Source organism: Eumetopias jubatus, unplaced genomic scaffold (genome assembly GCF_037043125.1).
Source record: "Eumetopias jubatus isolate StellerSeaLion01/CBP00866 unplaced genomic scaffold, mEumJub1_p1.0 scaffold_14, whole genome shotgun sequence".
NCBI lineage: Eukaryota > Metazoa > Chordata > Mammalia > Carnivora > Otariidae > Eumetopias > Eumetopias jubatus.
The window spans coordinates 29,106,390-29,129,950 of NW_028274820.1; positions in this window are offsets into that span (position 1 = coordinate 29,106,390).

The following is a 23,561-nucleotide window of genomic DNA, read 5'->3' on the forward strand; positions in this document are numbered from 1 at the left end:
TTTCATCCTTCCCTTTCATTTTTGTTGTTTCTATTCTACCCAAAAGTGGAGTGAATAGAAGACTTAGAGAGGCAGCATCTACTATAGTTCTAGTTATTCTTTCTCGTTTATTCTGCATTAAAATTATTCTGAAGAATGAATTTTAATTCTTCTATTTTTTTGACACAAACGTAGAATTTGGAAAACTTTTTTTCCTTTTGTCTAGCCATTCTATATTACCTTTCAGTACCTTGGAAGCAAAGTAGGAGTGTTCAAAAGCTACGCGGCTCTCTCTTGAATGCTGCAAAATTTCTTTCCTAAGGAAAAAGGGCCCGCTTAGAACTGTGTGCAGCGCCATCTCGTGACAAAGGAAGCAATTTTTTTTTTTTTTTTTTTTAGTGAATAGAGCATCTGCACATTATAATCTGCTGCTTTGCATAATATGCAACAAAATTTAGAGGTTTTATAAAGTCAGCAGGCAGTGAGGAACAGATATGGGTATCATGGTGTTTTCATGCTAATTTTTTTCCATGAAATTTGAAGTCAGAAATTAAAAACAATAACCCTTGGATCATTCAATTTTAAGAAACTTCTCCAAAAAGTTATATCCTGCCAAGTAAAAAATACTAAAAAGTATGTTAAGTCAATACAAAAGCACACTAGAGGCTACAAGATGGGCTTACGCATTTAGCATCTCCCCAGGGTAAAATTTCTAGATACTGAATTAAAATTATCCTATGCTGGAGAAAGTGCTAGTGATAAGATTTCCAAAAGACCTCCTCCAGCAGCAAGTTAAGAAATTACATTCTTGATTTTCAGAACGTAGTTCATAGTACACAATTATTCTCAAGTAAACATTCACAATACTTTATGGAATAAAGGCATCTCCTGAATAAATGAGTTTGAACACGGAGTTCTGATTCAATGCTTATCATGGACCTTGTTCCATTTAGCACTTTTGTCTAGAAAACACATTCTGAAAATATAAAAAAGTTTGATTCTACAGAAGAGAAGTATGTTCTTTTAAAATGGTGGGAAACAATTTTCTGCTAAATATTATTAAATGTATGCATGATGTGAAATATCGTCTTCTAGGGTTAGCTATTTTAGTCAAAAATTTCTCAAATGCTGCTGTAAGAATCTAGCCTGTTTTGGCCTCCTGCAAATAACTGGATGGAATAGGATGGCACTTTCAACTTAGTAATTCTTCTGGCGAGCACACTCAAAGAGGAAGAGACATCAGTTTATTCAAAATGTTGACCATGAAAGCAGGGAACAATCGGCATTTCTCTTCCCCCTTTCTAACGAAGTAGAATAAAGCCCTGATTAAATAAATTAAACGTATGAGTTTATTCTAATAAACAATTAAATGTTTTAATTTTATAGTTATGTTTTTACTAAAGAATACTTCAGTAGTCTAAAATTCTGAAGGCGACATCAGAAGAAACTTCAGGGACAACACAGATTTTTAAAAGGGAATTTAGATATTAACATCAAGAAAAAGATGTAAATTAAAGTAGATCTACCACGATCATTCCCATAAGTTGCTTGGACTCTTAATATTTTTTCTAGACTCAGAAAAAGAGTGTTACATGCATTAAAAAGTTCCTTAATTTCTACTCTTACTCTATTTGTGGAATGGAATTTTTCTATACAAATAAATGTGGGCTCTGCGACAGGAATTGAACAAAAGAGCTCATGTTTCTAAAGAACTGCTTACTTGTGAAGTCTTTTGATAACTCAGGCATCTGGACAGCTGTGTTTCATCTCTACTTAAACTACTTGCATTCAAAGTTGCTATAAAAATTCAAAATGTAAAGCATGGATACTCAATTTTATCTTTAAACAATTTAATATTTTAATGAATCAGCTAATTCAGACGCAAGGAGACCTGGGCTCAATTTCCAGGATTGCTGCAGGCACTGCCCTAGGTCCTGGGGGATAAAAAACATTAAGATGGCGGCCACGATTTTACCCAGGCTGCTGAAAGCTGCTGTTAAAGCTACAGCTTCAACGGAGAAGTATTAAACCAATGGGAAAAATCTGCAGAAGTTTGGTACAGAAAAATCCTTTTGTACGAACATTTCCACGTAATGTAATTTTTAAAGAACAGCAAAGCACAGACCCCAATAAATCTTTGCTTAAAAGCAACCATCAGGAGAGAGCTTGCTTCCCCTCTCTGCCCTCTGGCATGGGCTATAAAGAGAAGTTGGCAGTATGTAACCCGAAAGAGGGTACTCACCAGAACAGGACTGTGTTGGCACGCTGATCTGAGACTTCCAGGCTCCAGCACCGTGAATAATGAACGCATCTTGCTTAGAAGCCATTCGCTCTACCATAATTTGTTACAGCAGTCTGAATGGAGTAAGACAATGTCCAACCGGTTTTTACTAAAAACCAAAACAAACAAAAAAACCCCTGACTTTAATTACTGTGAATGTTGTAAGCACTCTAAATGAATTCAGAATACGCTGTTGTGGGAATTAAAAACCAAAATAAACTCTTAGCGTTTCCCCTAAACTTAGCATGCTTTCTCTTACCTCCAAGGCTCCTCCAAGTTCTTTCCTCTGGAACACTTCCCAAAGCCCCTCATTTTCTTCACCTGGTTGGTTCTACATTGAGACATGGGCGTCAACAACACTTACTCCAAATGACTTCTCTGATCCACCCCGAATCGAAAGCAAAGCAAAGCAAAGCAAAGCAAACCAAAGCAAAACAAAGCAAAGCAAAGCAAAGCAAAGCAAAGGTTTTGGCATTCCTCTTAGGTAGAGCCTTAGGGTACTCATATCTTCCAGATACAGAACACATATGTTTCTCGTTGCAAAAGGGTTTTACTTTTTTTCATCTTTAATACCAGCCCCTATCACAGTATTGTATGAATAAATCCTAAAGTAGCCAACCTTACCTAATCTAAGGCCCCATCTGAAAGATGCCAAAAGTAGAAACAGGTTGAAGCCGCTTCATGCCTGATGTAAAGCTAAAAACTTGTCTGCGGAATGATTGGTTCCGTTGTCCATCAACTCAATTTAGCTGTTATGTGGCACTAAGGGGGATGGAATTGGAAGGTTATGCATTAGTATACTTTCATTCATTCATTTATTCTTATCTTCACAGATATTTACTGAGTTCCTAAGTGCCACACACTGTGCTAACTGCAGGATAGATGTACAATATTGAACACAACAGACAGTCCCTGGTCTTAGAATAAGGGTGTGAGCCATTTTGCTATTAGGTATTCACTTGACCTGAGTTCAACAAAATCCAGAGAAATGTAGGAAAGGGGAACAGAACTAGGAAAGTTCAGAAGGCAAGCTGTGATTTTTTTTTTTTTAAGATTTTATTTTATTTATTTGACCTTAAGAGAGAACGCAAGAGAGGGAACACAAGCAGGGGGAGTGAGAGAGGGAGAAGCAGGCCTCCCGCAGAGCAGGGACCCCCCCCCACCCCCGACGCGGGGCTCGATTCCAGAACCCTGGGATCGTGACCTGAGCTGAAGGCAGACGCTTAATGACTGAGCCACCTAGGCGCCCCTGTCATATTTTTAACGCAAGTGCATGCTTGAGATGAGGGAGTACTATAGTGTTAAAAAAAGCTATCCTTCTCAACGTTTAGGAAAACTAAGAATAAAACTATGAATATCTAACCCTAAACATAAATTACAATAAGAAAAAGAAAATGAAAAACAGAATCACATTTCTACAAATAAAAGAACACCAGAAGACACACCCACAAATAGAACAAAATGAGCTAAAAGATACTAGGAAAATGATAACAAACATGAGAAAAAAGTATTAATAAGAATAATTTTAAAAAAACCCTCAGAAATGAGTTGCCAAAACTCAGGAAAGATTTAGAAAATTAAAAATTCAAACACTTAAGGGCACTTGGCTAGCTTAGTCAATGGAGCATGTGACTCTTGATCTCAGGGTTGTGAGTTCGAGCCCCACATTGGTTGTAGAGATTGCTTGGCAATAAAATCTTTAAAAATAATAATAAAATAAAAAATTTAAAAAAATAAAAATATAAGAAAAATAAACTGAACAAATACAACAAATACCCTTCAAAGAAATATAAAGATGGAAAATCTTTAAATTAAAAAAGAATGAAAAACAGATTAAAAGGAACAAAAATAAAGTAATATATATGTGTGTGTATATACATGTGCATGTATATATATGTAAGTGTATATATATGTATAAAGTGGAGAAAGATCATTCAATTTAGGAATAACAAACATTTTCTTTTTTTTTTAAAGATTTTATTTATTTATTTGACAGAGAGAGAGAGACAGCGAGAGAGGGAACACAAGCAGGGGAAGTGGAAGAGGGAGAAGCAGGCTTCCCGCAGAGCAGGGAGCCCGATATGGCGCTCCATCCCAGGACCCTGGGACCATGACCTGAGCCGAAGGCAGACGCTTAATGACTGAGCCACCCAAGTGCCCCAAACATTTTCTGAATTTAAAAAATTCTTTGAAACTATTTAATGAAATATCACAAGGCATACTTGAAACTATTGATTTAAAGTGGACAACACCAAGACATAGTCTATAAAATTATTGGACATAGTCTATAAAATCCTATATTCTACAGAATTATAAAATTCTTTTAGGTATCAGAAGAGTTCCTTTTTTTAAGATATTACTTATTTGTCAGAGAGAGAGAGAGCACAAGTGGGGGGATCGGCAGGCAGAGGGAGAAACAGGTTCCTCCCTGAGCAAGGAGCCTGATGCTGGACTCGATCCTAGGACCCCAGGATCATGACCTGATCCAAAGGCAGACACTTAACCGACTGAGCCATGCAGGCATCCCAGGGTTTTTTTTTTTTTTTTTTTTTTAAGATTTATTTGTTTATTTGAGAGAGAGAGAGTGAGAGTGGGGGGGAAGGGCAGAGGGAGAGAACCTTTAAGCCAATTCCCTGCTGAGTGCAAGCCCAATACAGAGCTCCATCTCACAACCCTGAGATCTGATCTCAGCTGAAACCAAGAGTCAGATGCTTAACCAACTGAGCCACCCAGGTGCACCAGAAGCAAAAGAGTTCTTAAACAGGTTACTTGTAAAACTATAACGTAACTTACTATACTATTAAGAGCTATATGATTTGAAAATATAGACAATACAACTATTTTTAATGGTCAGAGAATATACAAGATTTATTAAGTTTTAAAAGCTTACATTTTTTTCAGTAAGCAAGCTTATCAGTGGTTTTACTATTAGCACTACCATTCTGAAATATTTGTATGTGTAATATGTTATAAAGCAATAAGTAATTATAGGAAACTCTAATTCCTTTCATCACATATGTCTTTGAAAACCAGATTTCCTGTTTGGAAGAATGGAGATACCCATGTATTTTGCAAAGTAAGTAAAAATCTTATAGTCCTGGGGCACCTGGGTAGCTCAGTCATTAAGCATCTGCCTTCGGCTCAGGTCATGGTCCCAGGGTCCTGGGATCGAGCCCCGCATCGGGGCCCCCTGCTCGGCGGGGAGCCTGCTTCTCCCTCTCCCACTCCCCCTGCTTGTGTTCCCTCTCTCGCTGTGTCTCTCTCTGTCAAATAAATAAAATCTTTAAAAAAAAAATCTTATAGTCCTGAATTTGAATTAGAAATTAGTACAAGCTTATGAGGTTACATGTAATATTGTGTATTACATGCATGTGTGTATATATATATACCCCCAGACTCCTGTAGGCTATTTAACCAAACACTGATCTCGAATTCTGCTATGAGGGGATCCACAGATGAAATTAAAATCCCAAAGATACAGAGACTATCCTGGTTAGTTGACATAATCAAAAAGCACAGAGGTTTTTCCTGCAGGTTGTGAAATAATCAGAAATTGAAAGCACAACGGAGATGTGCATCAAATCATCACTTTTTACACTTTAAATATCTTACCACTGTAATTGTCAATTATACTTCAGTAAAGGTGGAAAAAAAGCAAGTGAGCAAATAAAACCTGCACAAAGTACGAGGGAGATTTGGCCGGTCACTTCTGGCTTGAAGATAGAGAGGGGCTCATGTGGAAAGAGCCTGCATAAGGACTTTAAGACCTGAGAGGGACCACCAGTCAAGAGCCAAGAAGACAGTGGGTACCTCAGTCCTATAGCATGGAGGAACTGGATCTGTTGACAACCTGAATAAACGTGAAAGCAATTCTTTTTTTTTTTTTTTTTAAGATTTTATTTGAGAGAGAGAGCACGCGGGGGGGAGGGGTAGAGGGAGAGGGATAAGCAGGTTCCCCTCTGAGCAGGGAGCCCCACTCGGGACTCGATTCCAGGACCCTGGCTGGGATCATGACCTGAGCCCAAGGCAGATGCTTAACCGACTGAGCCACCCAGGCGCCCCAGAGCAATTCTTCTTTTGAGTTTCCAGATAAGAATGTAGCTCGTTCAACATTTGATTTCAGCCTTGTAAGGCTCTAAGCAGAGAACCCAGCCCTGTAACGCTGGACTTCTGAACTACAGAAGTGTGAGATACAAACATGTATGGTGTTTTAAGACTTCAAGTTTGTGGTAATTTGTTACTCAGTAATAGAAAACGAATACAAGCTGGGGACATTTCGTTATACTAGATAGCAAAGAAGCCATCAGACTACCCCGTTCATGTCCAAAAGACTCAAGAGCCAATTTCAATAAACCTGACTGGTCAGAGATGGGACAATTGAATTGGATAAATCCAAAAAATATGGTCATCGTAATATAAAGTAACTGGTCACATATGGAGAAAGATAGGGAAAAATTTTATCTTGAACACTGGGAAATAAAAGACAACACCTAAAGCCATTGTCTTGCCTCTGCATTTGAACTCTAAGTAAATGATAGATGAGCAGAGGAGTCCCTTCATAGATGTTTCCCAGCCAATAAATTACAAAGAAATAATAGGATTCAAATATCACCACTTTACTACCCCTTAATGGACCTATGCACTGAGTGTCAACATCTATTATCATGAAAAGAGAGACAACCAGTATTCATGATGAAAGAATATAACAACACCTGTAGTCTTGTCAAAAGGATGGAATCTGAGTCTAATCAAGTCCTCAGATCCAGCTGCCAGTTCCAAGAAATACAAACATGCTGAATCGCATGATGAGTCTCCAATCTGAAAATCCAGTATGTGGGAAATTCTATGATCAACTGGCCCAGTTTTTTTCTGCAAATACATTGTAAGGAAATGAAAGTGATGAAGAGAGAAATTAAGATGAAAAGAGGATAGAGAGGCAAATCAAACTTTCAACATGGACACCACTAAACTGTAATGTTTCAGGTGGCCCATAAAGTGACAAAATAGAAAAGAAGACAAGGAGGTGATTCCTGTAAAAAGGCTAGTGGTTTTTTCTGGGAGACCAAGTACTTCTGATTGTGTTGGGCCAAAAGGGCAGATTTACTGACAAAATCTAATTTCTTGACCTAGTTGATAATTACAAGGATGTTTGCCTTTTAATAATTCATTACCTTGCTACATTTACTTATGTACTTGGAAGGAAGACATTTTTAATACTCTGTAGATGTTAAGATGAAGGGAGAATGAGAAACTGAGAGAAGCATTAATTGTATTGTGTTAGGATTATGTCTGCATTATTGTCTGATCAGAAAAGCCTTGGAAATACTTTTTTATTTTTTAAATTAATTAGTAATTATTTTTGGAAGAGAGCACTAGAGCAGGAGTAGGGGTAGGGGCAGAAGGAGAGGGGGAGAGAGAGAGGGAGAATCTTAAGCAGGCTCAACGCTAAGCGGGGGTGGTGGCGAGGGGCTCAATCTCAGGATCCTAAAAACATGACCTGAGCCGAAACCAAGAGTCAGATACTCAATGTACTGAGCCACCCAGGTGCCCCTACTTACATGTTTTAGAACAGCATAGTTTAATTTATACATTCTCTACTATTGTGAAAGTTTTTTAAAACAATTCTAAGAAAATTCTACTACATTCTATTTTATATATTCTATTGGATATCTATGGTTATGGTAACAGATTAGTACTGTAAAATAAAAGTAATATGTTAAGGTTACACAGTTTTTGTTCTGTGTATTTTTTGCCGTGTGAAGCAGTGGCAATAGAGAGGAGAAAAATTTAATTCAGACTACTGATCAGGCAATTTACATCTTTACGTGGTGATCTAAGATACATAAATTGAATACAGGTTGCATCAAGTTTCTTTCTTTGCAAATGCCATATTTCTGATTAAAGGTTGCTCAAACAATGGAAGTTTAATATATAACATAATAAGAAATCCAGAATAGTTGGTTCTAGACCCAAATTCACTGATATCAGCCCCTTGCCCTGGCTTCTCTTAACATTCATTTGACGTCCATAAGATGAATACGAAATCTCTACGCACCGTAATTTACACAAACCATTCAAGGGAGAAAGGAAGGGATTCTCCTTATGTATGTCTGTATCACAGAAGCTCTCCAGAAGAATTCTCAATTTTTCCTCATCCAAGCTGGGCTGAAAGTAAAGAAAATGAATCTCTGGCATTTTTAGCCTTTAGGGTTTGGGGTGGGGTTTGGGGTGGGAAGTTTCTCTACCAGGAAGGAATTACACTTGATCTTAGCCAAAAGGCTGAGAAGCGATTACCAGGAAGGAATTAAAATGATTGGAAATAATGTTTGATAGGCAACTACTAGAATCTGTTGCAATAGTTCTACAGACCTTTAGTAATTAGACTTACGAATTGAGTATACAACTTCTGCATGATGTAAAAATAAAAGAAACAAATTTAAACTAATCGAAACATGCAGTGTGATGAGTCCCTTTGTCTATATACACCGGTAATTTCTCAAACTTCACGTGCACAAAAATCCACGGGGCACTTGTTAAATTTCCAGTCTGAAAGATACGAGGGTAGGACTCAGTATAGAATTGAGCTCTGTCAAAGACAAGAACCAGGTGGTCATTTGTCCTGAGCCCATACTCTGAAAAACATTCTCCATTAGCGACTATTAATAATCTCCAAATAATTAATTGTAATGTTTTTAATCAGTATCTCAAGTTGCTGGAAACCTCCAGAACCATGCTTATTCCAACCCAGTAGCACAATTAGACAGTCTCTGAATTTGTTTTCACTTGCTGTTAGACCTTGCCATAATTAGTTAACGTGGCTCATCACAGACTCAGTCATCATTATTCAGCTAAATCTCTGAAGTTGGACATAGGCCTCTGAATGCTTCTGGCCAAATGCCCTCCTGCTGTAAACAAAAACTGTCCACTGCCTCACTCTCTCACTAGTTTTAATGAATTAAAAACTTCCAAGTCATCAGGAAGTCATATGCTCAGCATGCGCCCAAGACAGCATGACTTACCAAATTACCCTCTTTCTTAGGAAAGTTAATACCCCATATTGCTAAATTATTTCCTGTCTTTATTTCAAATGCCAAGGCTTTATTTTTCCCCCCATTCTGCCTGATTTAGGATGCTTTAAAGGTCTAAAATCGGGGCGCCTGGGTGGCTCAGTCATTAAGCGTCTGCCTTTGGCTCAGGTCATGATCCCAGGGTCCTGGGATGGAGCCCTGCATCAGGCTCCCTGCTCAGCGGGAAGCCTGCTTCTCCCTCTCCCACTCCCCCTGCTTGTGTTCCCTCTCTCACTGTGTCTCTCTCTGTCAAACAAATAAATAAAAACTTTCAAAAAATAAATAAATAAAGGTCTAAAATCTTTTGATATCCTAGCAGAATCCATGAAACATAGAAATGACTTTTGATATGAAATGAAATGAGATTTTCTCATAATGACCAAATGAAATTACATCATTGATTTAACAAGTGATTGGAAAGGATGCCATAATAAAGTCAGTCAGTTTCCAGTAGCATCCTGGTCTTGGCATTGTGGTCTAGAGCACCAGCTCCATTATTTCTATTTTAATGTGAGCTATTTTTCCCCTTTATGTCTGTCACCGCACATTCTGATCATATACTATGTTTCCATTATTCAACCAGTTATAAATGTAAATCAAAATCAAAATCAAAATCAATACTCTAATGCCCCACACTCCCAGCAAAAAGACAAATGCTCACAAAGAAAATTTGATTTACTTATGGAAATCCGTGAAGAAGAATTTTGTCTTTCTTAAGATTTTTAAGTATTCTGTACACCCGACATGGGGCTCAAACTCACAACCCCTTGATCAGGACTCGCACGCTTGACTGACCGAGCCAGCCAGGTGCCCCCAGAAAGAATATTTCATGCATTCTAAGGATCTGTGATTCTACAATGCCCTATACTGATTGCTACAGTAGTGCTTAGAGCACTATACCCTTCTTGGTTCTCATGACTTATGATTGGTGCTACTTAAACGGAGAGTGGCAACTGCCATAGTTCACACCTGCCCTCAGCCCTTCAATGTACAGCACACTGCCCGCCCCCGAAATATGCACTGAGCAAGTCCCTCCCTTTCCTTCTACCTTTTATTCCACAATGCAAAAAAATTCTATGTATCATAGAATATATTATAAATATTACTGACTCACCTTTTTAGCTCTACACTGACTCATCCAAAGACATCGATCTCATTTTACAGAAATAATCCAATATCAAGAAGACAAAAAGTTCGATTTTTGTCTGATTGATTTTATTTGTTGCTGAATTGTGCAATTTGATCTACTGTCCACAAACCAGGTCCCTAGGGCTAACTCAATAATAACTCCCAAAATGCCAAATTCAGGTGAACTTGTAGTTTTAAAGAGTTGTGTATTTATCATCACAGGATTTTCTAAATGTTATATATGTAATTTAATATTTTCATTTGGCTCATGACCAAGAAATGGCAGCATTGCTCAGCTATGAGAACAATATTATTCTGTCAGGTTTTCAAATTCTCTGTCAGTGTTTCACAGATCACTCTCAGAATTGGTTCAACAGTGAAAAGAAAGGTTAAATTGTCAAATGTGTGAAATAAATTTTGGCTGTGCAGAAACTAACCACAAAAAAAACTGCAGGACTTCATAGCTTAAAACACGTGAATGTGCATTTTCAAATTCTAATGTGGGTGGAGTGTATGGGTGTGTAGGGACCATATTCTCATAAGCATCTTAATATATCATTTGACCAGGAAATGCATTTTGTACTATTCTACTTCAAAAAAAAATTATTTTCATCTGTTCTGTTAAAAAAGTTGGAAAATGTTCTTTGCCACTGAAACGTGGTCTGAGAAGATACAATGGCCCCAAGGCCATGGTGGGAGCAGCTTCTTCTCAGCTGCGAGAGTGTATGTGAGCACACTGTACTGATAGTTGGAAATTTGCTGTTAATAATCCTGGAGCATCAGGATGACGAGCAAGGTGGGAGCTGCTCACACCAGGAAAGATGGGATCTTCAGATCTAGGTAACTACAGGGAAGCTAGAGATCAGAGAGATGTGGAGATCTCAGATGTCTGCAGCATTGTTCAGGAGGGGAGGGGCTAAGAAAGGAACTGTCTATGCCCTGAATATGGGGAAACCCAATGACATGGAGTTCTGTGACTCTGAGGAAAACAACTTCAACCAGAGGCCATGCAGCATGTATGCAACTAGGATACTATTTTTCCCAAGTAAAGGTCCAAAAGAAATGACTCTTGGTCTTGTAGACTACAGAGGACGAAAGACAAAGGAGAGCTATTGTCAACTGAAATACTAGGAACTATGGATCTTGAACTTACCTCTTCTGTATGTACATAATTTGTAATTGAGATTCCTATATCAGAGTTCCTCAAAGGACAATTCTGAAACCACCTACCACAAAATCACTTTTTAGGAGGACTTTTAAAAAATGCCAATTCCTGGCTTAGTTCTGGTCCAAGATGGCGATGTTGGAAGACCCAAAACTCACCTCCTCCATGGCCACACCAACCCTACACCTATTTTTATAGAGCAATTTCTCCTGAGGAAGAACTGAGGGCTGACTGAACTGCTTCTGTACAACAAAAAATAGACCACACAGAAAAGAACAAGAGAGACAGAAAAACAGTCATGATGCTGCAAACTGCAGCAGGGAGGGATAGTACGGAGGGACAGTGAGTCAATGCATCTATCCTGGGGCACAGGAAAACAGCCACCATTTTAAAGGGCAACTCGATTATAGAGGATCTAGCCCAAGAACTCTGCCAAACTGTGGGGAGACTGCTGGAACTCTCTAGTTCAGAGGGGCTGTTGAAAACCATATGTTCCCCCCTCTACCTTGATAGCACAGATAGCTGGTTTACCACCTCAGTGAGCCCCAGATCCCTAGCCCACAGCAGCCCTGGACACCGTGGGGCACAGAAAACAAGCCGAGACTGACAAGAGCAAGTAGAATATAATATAAACTGTTTAGCCCCAGAACTCTGCCAAACTGTGAGGGAACTGCCGAAACTCCTCTCTCTCCAGATCAGAGAGGCTGCCAAGCATCATGGTTTCTATTCCCACTCCACCTGGGTTTTGTAGACAGGAGGCAAGTCTCAGTGCCCCAGCCAGCCCACTCTCTCTGTGGCAGCCCAAGCCAGCCCTCACCCATCCACCAAGGTGGCCCCAGTGCCACACCCCCGGACACCCTCCTCAGTGCTCACTATAGCTCCAGCTCATGCGGAGCACCCTAGAACACTCCAGGCCTGCACCACTTTGGTTCCAGACAACTTACCAGGGCAACCCAAGAGTAGAGCACTGCGGAACCCCTGGCCCATGCCCCCCACAGCTCCAGCTGCCCTGCCAGACCACCCCTGCACACAGCACCCCGGACACTCCAGCTTGCACTCACTTCAGCTTCAGCTGTCCTGCTAGGGTGCTCTCTGCAGAGAGCCCAGGGACCACCCTGGCCCACACACACTTCAGCTCTGGCCATCCCACCAAGGCGGCCCCAGCGTAGATTGCCCCAGGACCCCCAGCCACTTGATATTTAGAATGACAGAAATTGGGGTGCCTGGCTGGCTCAGTCGGAACGACTCTTAATCTGGGGTCGTGAGTTCAAGCCCCATGTTGGGTATAGAGATTACTTAAATAAATAAAACTTAAAAAAATAAAGAAAGAATGACACATATTAAATTCCTTAAGGTTGCTCAATGCAGATACTGATCTATAGATTTATAATGAAGCGATTTATAATGACGTGTGTGTGTGTGTGTGTGTGTGTGTGTGTGTGGTGGAGGTGGGGAGTGATAGATGGGGCAGGGAGAGTGCTGAGGTTTCGTTTTGTTTGTTATTTATTTTAGAAAGAGAGTGGGTGGGGAGGGTAGAGGGAGAACGAGAATATCAAGCAGACTCCCCACTGAGCACAGAGCCTGATGCAGGGCTTGATCCCAGGACCATGAGATCGTGACCTGAGCTGAAATCAAGAGTCAGATGCTTAACTGACAGAGCCACCCAGGCACCCCCTGAAGTTTGATAGACCTGATAGTCTGGGAATTGGTTATGAAAATGACAATTTTCTTGAGGTGGGGGAATGTGGTACTCAGATGGGGGGCAGAGAGAAGGTAGAGAAACAAGCACTGGTGACTGAGATGATTTATGTGGATGGGTGTTTGACGTTGTGGTTCATGACGTAAGTCCCTCTGGGAAATAAACCTTTTTTGGTGATAGTTTTCAACAACCTATTGTGAGAAGTAACCTGGTGCTTACAACTTGTTAAGTTAAAGTTATATATAGATAGACTGACACACAACATAAAATGTGTATTTAAATTTGACCTATTCCTAAAAGGTAAACATTGGTATTTTTAGGTGTGTGGTATCTTTTTAGAGCCCTGTGACTTGTTATTTTGGATAATTTTGTATCACCACCATTCACTCTCAAACTGATATATAACTTTAACTTAACAAGTTGTAAGCACCAGGTTAAGCAATTTGAATAAACTAGCAATTAACCTAATTTCTTAAATTTCTTATCTTCTGTGCACATTAATCTTGGAACTTCTTTCTTTGGAAAGATAAATAAACTTTAAATATAGACAGTATATAGTGAAGGCTTTCTACTCTTAAAATTTGCCACCAATGTTAAGCTTATCTATTAAAGAGAATGTTGGGAGGAAGTATGATTTTCGACACTTTCCTGATTTCACAGAACATAGTAGTATCTTTCTATTCTAAAGTTAAAAATTTAATTAAGAGATAACCAGACATTAAAATAAAAGGTTTTAACTGTCTAGTTATGTTGCTCATTATATTTACTCCTCAGATTTCTAAAATGGGGGGGGGATATAGACTTGAAGCATGGTTACATAAACAGCAGATACTTATTTACCAATATGTGTTATTTCTTTTTCTTTCTTTCTTTCTTTCTTTCTTTCTTTCTTTCTTTCTTTCTTTCTTTCTTTCTTTCTTTCTTTCTTTCTCTCTCTCTCTCTCTCTCTCTCTCTCTCTTTCTTCTTTCTTTCTTTCTTTCTTTCTTTCTTTCTTTCTTTCTTTCTTTTTCTTACTTTTTCTTTCTTTCTCTCTCTCTCTCTCTTTCTTTTCTCTCTCTCTCTTTCTCTCTTTCATAAAATTTTATACTCAAGTAACACTTCCAAATGGATCAATAATGATGAGGAATAAAATGGGATATTAAAAACATTCCTCTTGTTCCCTGTTACTCATTACCCTTCCTGGAGGAAACAATACATATATAATAATCTTTGTGGAGACACTTTTATATGTTCTTATTACTTTATTATTTTCTAAGAAGTATGTACACATAAACACAAAATAAATATTATATACATATATTTCCTCTTTTCTATACAAACGGTTATATATACTGTTCTAAATCTTAGGTGCCATCTTAAAATCAACTCATTCCTCTACCAAATGTAACCAAAGTTTAATTCTAGAACAAGCATACATTATAAGCTTTATAAGTAAAAGAAACATGTAGAGAAGTATTGTGTCATAAAACCAATTTCATTGATTTTCCCATGTTTCTTAGATGGTGATAACCAGCCTCCTCCTAACTTCCTCTGATTCACAGACAATTTTTAATGGGAGTGCTCAGATTTATGAAAACTCCTTCTTTATGTGAGTTTAAAAATGAAATTCTGAATAATATTCTATTTCCATATCAAATTTATCTTTTCTCTGCCTCCTATTGATCAGCCTTCTCTTGGAGTTAATAATTTAGGAATGTCAGTTGCCCTGAGCCATTTTATAGTTGAAAGACAAACCGGTTGTGACAGAACAGGCCCAAGATATTCTTACATATCATACAAGGAATTTAAGATTTCTACTAGACTGAAAAACTAAACTTCTTCTCTTTTTCTTTAATACTCGGTAAATGATCCAACAAATCAGGGTAAGAAGTAAATTTACAGTCTTTTTTTTTAAGAATCAGTTGACTCTTTTTTTTTTATTTTTTTATTGTTATGTTAATCACCATATATTACATCATTAGTTTTTGGTGCAGTGTTCCATGATTCATTGTTTGTTCATAACACCCAGTGCTCCATGCAGAACGTGCCCTCCTCAATACCCATCACCAGGCTAACCCATCCCCCTACCCCCGTCCCCTCTAGAACCCTCAGTTTGTTTTTCAGAGTCCATCATCTCTCATGGTTCGTCTCCCCCTCTGACATACTCCCCTTTTCTTCCTCTCCTGTTATCTTCTTCTTTTTCTTTTTTCTTAAAATATGTTGCGTTATTTGTTTCAGAAGTACAGATCTGAGATTCAACAGTCTTGCACAATTCACAGCGCTCACCGTAGCACATACCCTCCCCAATGACTATCACCCAGCCACCCCATCCCTCCCACCCCCAACCACTCCAGTAACACTCAGTTTCTTTCCTGAGATTAAGAATTCCTCATATCAGTGAGGTCATATGATACATGTCTTTCTCTGATTGACTTATTTCACTCAGCATAACACCCTCCAGTTCCATCCACGTCATTGCAAATGGCAAGATCTCATTCCTTTTGATGGCTGCATAATATTCCATTGTGTATATATACCACATCTTCTTTATCCATTCATCTGTCGATGGGCATCTTGGCTCTTTCCACAGTTTGGCTATGGTGGACATTGCTGCTATAAACATTGGGGTACACGTACCCCTTCAGGTCCCTACATTTGTATCTTTGTGGTAAATACCCAGTAGTGCAATTGCTGGATCGAACGGTAGCTCTAATTTCAACTGTTTGAGGAACCTCCATACTGTTTTCCAGAGGGGTTGCACCAGCTTGCATTCCCACCAACAGTGTAGGAGGGTTCCCCTTTCTCCACATCCCCGCCAACATCTGTCGTTCCCTGACTTGTTAATTTTAGCCATTCTGACTGGTGTGAGGTGGTATCTCATTGAGGTTTTGATTTGGATTTCCCTGATGCTGAGCGATGTTGAGCACTTTTTCATGTGCCTGTTGGCCATTTGGATGTCTTCTTTGGAGAAATGTCTGTTCATGTCTTCTGCCCATTTCTTGACTGGATTATTTGTTCTTTGGGTGTTGAGTTTGATAAGTTCTTTATAGATTTTGGATACTAGCCCTTTATCTGATATGTCATTTGCAAATATTTTCTCCCATTCTGTCGGTTGTCTTTTGGTTTTGTGGACTGTTTCTTTTGCTGTGCAAAAGCTTTTTATCTTGATGAAATCTCAATAGTTCATTTTTGCCCTGGCTTCCCGTGCCTTTGGCGATGTTGCTAGGAAGAAGTTGCTGCGGCTAAGGTCGAAAAGGTTGCTACCTGTGTTCTCCTTTAGGATTTGGATGGACTCCTGTCTCACGTTTAGGTCTTTCAACCATTTGGAGTCTATTTTTGTGTGTGGTGTAAAGAAATGGTCCAGTTTCATTCTTCTGCATGTGGCTGTCCAATTTTCCCAGCACCATTTGTTGAAGAGACTGTCTCTTTTCCATTGGACATTCTTTCCTGCTTTGTCAAAGATAAGTTGACCATAGAGTTGAGGGTCCATTTCTGGGCTCTCGATTCTGTTCCATTGATCTATGTGTCTGTTTTTGTGCCAGTACCATACTGTCTTGATGATGACAGCTTTGTAATAGAGCTGGAAGTCCGGAATTGTGATGCCGCCAGCTTTGCTTTTCTTTTTCAGTATTCCCCTGGCTATTCGGGGTCTCTTCTGCTTCCATACAAATTTTAGGATGATTTGTTCCATTTCTTTGAAAAAAGTGGATGGTATTTTGATGGGGATTGCATTGAATGTGTAGATTGCTCTAGGTAGCATTGACATCTTCACAATGTTGGTTCTCCCAATCCATGAGCATGGAACGTTTTTCCATTTCTTTGTGTCTTCTTCAATTTCTTTCATGAGTATTTTATAGTTTTCTGAGTACAGATCCTTTGCCTCTTTGGTTAGATTTATTCCTAGGTATCTAATGGTTTTGGGTGCAATTGTAAATGGGATCGACTCCTTGATTTGTCTCTCTTCTGTCTTGTTGTTGGTGTATAGGAATGCCACTGATTTCTGTGCATTGATTTTATATCCTGCTACTTTACTGAATTCCTGTATGAGTTCTAGCAGTTTTGGGGTGGAGTCTTTTGGGTTTTCCACATACAGTATCATATCATCTGCAAAGAGTGAAAGTTTGACTTCCTCTTTGCCGATTTGGATGCCTTTGATTTCTTTTTGTTGTCTGATTGCTCTGGCTAGGACTTCTAACACTATGTTGAATAGCAGTGGTGAGAGTGGACATCCCTGCCGCGTTCCTGACCTTAGGGGAAAAGCTCTCAGCCTTTCCCCATTGAGAATGATATTGGCTGTAGGTTTTTCATAGATGGCTTTTATGATATTGAGGTATGTCCCCTCTATCCCTATACTCTGAAGAGTTTTGATCAAGAAAGGATGTTGTACTTTGTCAAATGCTTTTTCTGCATCTATTGAGAGGATCATATGATTCTTGCTCTTTCTTTTGTTACTGTATTGTATCACGTTGATTGATTTGCAAATGTTGAACCAGCCTTGCAGCCCAGGAATAAATCCCACTTGGTCCTGGTGAATAATCCTTTTAATGTACTGTTGGATCCTATTGGCTAGTATTTTGGTGAGAATTTTTGCATCCATGTTCATCAAGGATATTGGTCTGTAATTCTCTTTTTTGATGGGGTCTTTGTCTGGTTTTGGGATTAAGGTAATGCTGGCCTCATAAAATGAATTTGGAAGTTTCCCTTCCATTTCTATTTTTTGGAACAGTTTCAGGAGAATAGGTATTAATTCTTCTTGAAATGTCTGATAGAATTCCCCTGGGAAGCCATCTGGCCCTGGGCTTTTGTTTCTTGGGAGATTTTTGATGACTGTTTCAATTTCCTTAGTGGTTATAGGTCTGTTCAGGTTTTCTATTTCTTCCTGGTTCAATTTTGGTAGTTGATACATCTCTAGGAATGCACCCATTTCTTCCAGGTTATCTAATTTGCTGGCATAGAGTTGCTCATAATATGTTCTTATAATTGTTTGTATTTCTTTGGTGTTGGTTGTGATCTCTCCTCTTTCATTCATGATTTTGTTGATTTGGGTCATTTCTCTTTTCTTTTTGATCAGTCTGGCCAGGGGTTGATCAATCTTGTTAATTCTTTCAAAGAACAAGCTCCTAGTTTCGTTGATCTGTTCTACTGTTCTTTTGGTTTCTAGTTCATTGATTTCTGCTCTGATCTTTATGATTTCTCTTCTCCTGCTGGGTTTAGGCTTTATTTGCTGTTCTTTCTCCAGCTCCTTTAGGTGTAGGGTTAGGTTGTGTATTTGAGACCTTTCTTGTTTCTTGAGAAAGGCTTGTATTGGTATATACTTTCCTCTCAGGACTGCCTTTGCTGTATCCCAAAGATTTTGAACAGTTGTGTTTTCATTTTCATTGGTTTCCATGAATTTTTTTAATTCTTCTTTAATTTCTTGGTTGACCCATTCATTCTTTAGTAGGATGCTCTTTAGCCTCCATGTATTTGAGTTCTTTCCGACTTTCCTCTTGTGGTTGAGTTCTAGTTTCAAAGCATTGTGGTCTGAAAATATGCAGGGAATTATCCCAATCTTTTGGTACCGATTGAGACCTGATTTGTGACCTAGGATGTGATCAATTCTGGAGAATGTTCCATGGGCACTAGAGAAGAATGTGTATTCCTTTGCTTTGGGATGGAATGTTCTGAATATGTCTGTGAAGTCCATTTGGTCCAGTGTGTCATTTAAAGCCTTTATTTCCTTGTTGATCTTTTGCTTAGATGATCTGTCCATTTCAGTCAGGGGGGTGTTAAAGTCCCCCACTATTATTGTATTGTTGTCAATGTGTTTCTTTGCTTTTGTATTAATTGCCTTATATAATTGGCTGCTCCCATGTTCGGGGCATAGATATTTACAATTGTTAGATCTTCTTGTTGGATAGACCCTTTAAGTAGGATATAGTGTCCTTCCTCATCTCTTATTACAGTCTTTGTTTTAAAATCTAGTTTGTCTGATATAAGGATTGCCACCCCAGCTTTCTTTTGGTGTCCATTAGCATGGTAAATGGTTTTCCACCCCCTCACTTTCAATCTGGGGGTGTCTTTGGGTCTAAAATGAGTCTCTTGCAGACAGCATATTGATGGGTCTTGTTTTTTCATCCAATCTGATAGCCTGTGTCTTTTGATTGGGGCATTGAGCCCATTTACATTCAGGGTAACTATTGAAAGGTATGAATTTAGTGCCATTGTATTACCTGTAAGGTGACTGTTAACTGTCTGTTGTCTGTGTTCGTTTCTGATCTTTGCTGCTTTTAGGTTCTCTCTTTGCTTAGAGGACCCCTCTCAATATTTCTTGGAGGGCTGGTTTCGTGTTTGCAAATTCCTTTAGTTTTTGTTTGTTCTGGAAGCTTTTTATCTCTCCTTCTATTTTCAATGATAGCCTAGCTGGATATAGTATTCTTGGCTGCATATTTTTCTCGTTTAGTGCTCTGAAGATATCTTGCCAGTCCTTTCTGGCCTGCCAGGTCTCTGTGGATAGGTCTGTTGCCAATCTAATGTTTCTACCATTGTAGGTTACATATCTCTTCTCCCGAGCTGCTTTCAGGATTTTCTCTTTGTCTCTGAGACTCGTAAGTTTTACTATTAGATGTCGGGGTGTTGACCTATTATTATTGATTTTGAGAGGGGTTCTCTGTGCCTCCTGGATTTTAATGCCTGTTTCCTTCCTCACATTAGGGAAGTTCTCTGCTATAATTTGCTCCAATATACCTTCTGCCCCTCTCTCTCTCTCTTCTTCTTCTGGGATTCCAATTATTCTAATGTTGTTTCGTCTTATCATATCACTTATCTCTCGAATTCTGCCCTCGTGATCCTGTAGTTGTTTCTCTTTTTCTCAGCCTCTTTATTTTCCATCATTTGGTCTTCTATATCGCTGATTCTCTCTTCTGCCTCATTTATCCTAGCATTTAGTGCCCCCATTTTTGATTGCACCTCATCAATAGCCTTTTTGATTTCGATTTGGTTAGATTTTAGTTCTTTTATTTCTCCAGAAAGGGTTTCTCTAATAACTTCCACGCTTTTTTCAAGCCCAGCTAGTATCTTTAAAGTCATGATTCTGAACTCTAGGTCCGACATCGTACTAATGTCCGTATTGAGTAGGTCCCTGGCTGACGGTACTACCTCTTGTTCTTTTTGCTGAGGTGATTTCTTTCGTCTTGTCATTTTGTCCAGAGGAGAATAGATGAATGAGAGAACAAAATGCTAACAGGTTTACAACGTCCCCAGCAAATATACTGTATACAAATCAGAAAAGACCTGAAACCAGGGGAAAAGAAAGGGAAAGAAAGAAAAAAGAAAGAGAAAAAGAAAAAAAAAGAAAAAAAAAGATAAAAACAAAAACAAAACAATACAAAAAAGGCAGAATATGATCAAATATGATCAGGCTAGTGCATAGATCAGTGCCACACACTAGATTTTGGGCATATTTTGGTCTGTTAGAAAAAAGTGCCTCCTAAAATTTTAAAGGAAGAAAGACATATATGTACAAAATAAGGGTTGATACAATGAAGGGATGGAAGATGACTGTAAAGATGAAAATTATAAAAGATTTTATAAAAGGACTTGGTAAGATAAGTTGTTTGAAAAAAGAAAGAAGATTTAAGAAAAAAAAAAAGGAAAAAGGGAGAGAATGTGATCAGGCAGGAGACTAGAACAAAGCCATACACTAGTGATTTAGGGTATATTTTGATCTGTTAGAAGAAACTGTACCTCAAAATTTTAAAGAGAGAACAACTTATATATATATGCCAAAAATAAGGGTAACTACTATGAAGGGATAAAATATGACTCTGAAAATGAAAAATAAAAAATGTTTGTTTTTTTTTAAAAAAAGGGATTTATAAGATGTTGGTTGAAAAAGGGAAAAAGAAAAATAAAAAAAACAGTCAACAAAAATTAACTTTGATGAAATAATGAATCATGGTAAAAAAAAAAAAAAAAGCCATGAATCTATGTGCAGTATTCCCCTAGCGCTGGAGTTCTCCTATTCTCCTTGATCGATCAACTTGGTCTTGGCTTGCTGGCTGTTTGTGCTGATCTTCTGGGGGAGGGGCCTGTTGCCGTGGTTTCCAAATGTCTTTGCTGGAGGCGGAATTGCCCCGCCCTGGTCGGTCCGGGCTAAGGAAGCTGCTCCGGTTTGCTCTCAGGAGCTTTTGTTCCCTGCAAGCTCTGGTACAGGTTTGGAGGACCAGGGCAGAAATGGTGGCCTCCCAATCTCCACTCGGAGGAGCTGAGAACTCGGGGCCCCGCTCCTCAGTGCGCCCCCAGAGAAAAGCAGTCACTCCCGTCTCCCCGGTCTCCGGCCGCACTCCGTGCTCACCCGGCCTGTGACCGAGCGTTGCTATCTCTGGCACCCGACCCCGCGCGGAGTCTCCAAACCCAGCAGATCCCTGCAGTGCGTTCCCGCACCGCTCCTCCCCGGGAAGGAAGGGGAGTCTCCCCGGATCTGCTGCTTGTTGGGTCCCTGCTGGGGGAGCCGTGCCCCGACTGGGCCGCAGATCACCGTTTATGGCAACCCCGAACTGAGAGCCCGCGACTCTGCTCCGTATCTGCAGCCGGCTTCCCTGCTCTGATACCTGGGAGCTCTGCCGCACTCAGGCACCCCCGGTCTCTCTGTGACCCCAAGGGTCCTGAGACCACACTGTCCCGGGAGGATTCCACCCCCCGCTTAGCCACTGCAGCGACGTCCCTCCGCCGAGCCGACTTCTAAAAGGTCCGATTTTGTGCTCCGCGGCTCTAGCACTTGCCAGAAGCGGCCGACGGAGGCCCCCTCCCCCGCCGTCTATCCTCCCGAATATCGCCTCAGATTCACTTCTCCGCACGCCCTACCTTCCAGTAAGTGGTCGCTTCTCTGTTCAGAGAGTTGTTGCTACTCTCCTGTTCGATCTCCTGTTGAGTTCGTAGGTGTTCAGAATGGTTTGATCCCTGTTCAGCTGAATTCCTGAGACCAGACGAAATCTAGGTCTCCTACTCCTCCGCCATCTTGCTCCGCCTCCCGAATCAGTTGACTCTTCAAATTGTGGCAGGGAATAGTGATCTAAAGAAAGACATGAGACTTTGCTTATTAAAGAAAAAAAAAACCCGGCTCCCACTCAGGTATCACTGTAACTCATCATATCTCTTTGTATCTGTTTATTTTTTCTCATATACCAAAAGGTGTTTTGCTAGCTCAGCAGAAATACCTCCTATTCCCCTCACCAAGTCTAGAAACCTACTCGAGTTATATTTATCTTCTGTTACAACGAGAAAAATGTTCGGACTCCTGTCAAATATGAGTCTCTCCAGGCAGCTTTGCCTTCCTTTCTGCTTTTCCCCACTTCCTCTGCTCTCTGCTCTGTCATAAATCATCAGACTCTTCCTTTCTACTGGATTAGCCAATCATCATACTCCCACTTTAAAAGTGTGCACAGAGCCCCCCACCCCCAAAATACTACATCCCAATCCAGCGACTACTCAATTTCTCTTTTCCTCCTTACAGGAAAACATGGTACTTGACTTTCTTCTCTGAATCTGGTTTCACTTCCTCTTCAGGAAAACCTCCCCCAGCATACCTGTTCTCTTTCTGTTTTGAGTTCACCCATACTTTATCTTCTGTGGCACCTTGCCCTCGCTTTAGAATGTTCTTTCTTCAGTTGTTTCCAATGTCTCATCTTTCGAACCTTTTCTCAGGGATCATCCTTACTTGACTACCTTATGCAAATAAGTTGCACATCCTTCTCCAGCTCTCTGCTGACCAATATTCTTACCCAGCCATCAGCACAGCCTCCAATTCTCAAATGCATGTATTTCCTTCCTTGTTTGTGTTGTCTTTCTTTCTAGAATGGAAACTCCATGTAGGTAAGTTCCATCACCTACCTAGCATCTAGGATATAACAGTCACCCGCAATAAATAAATGATAAACGAATAGATTGTTGATCAAGTTCACAGATGTTGTGAGTGTAGACAGAGCCACAGTCTTCCACTCCTCCCCCAGCAAGTCTCTATAGAAACTAGCACGTACACCAAGTGCATGTGGTACCTGGGGCAACTTGAAGGAGGTTCACTTACAAGCCAGGGGAGAACTGACATAGCTATGGTCTCCATCCTGTCTGGTCTCATGAACTGAACTTGAGCTTCTGCGGGTAGAAGAGAGACGTCCGAATTTTTATGAGACTCTCGGGAAGCATACAGGTAAGGTATGGTTAGAAGCTAGCACAAAAAATGCGTAAGATCCTAGAACTAACAAAACAAAACAAAACAAACACTT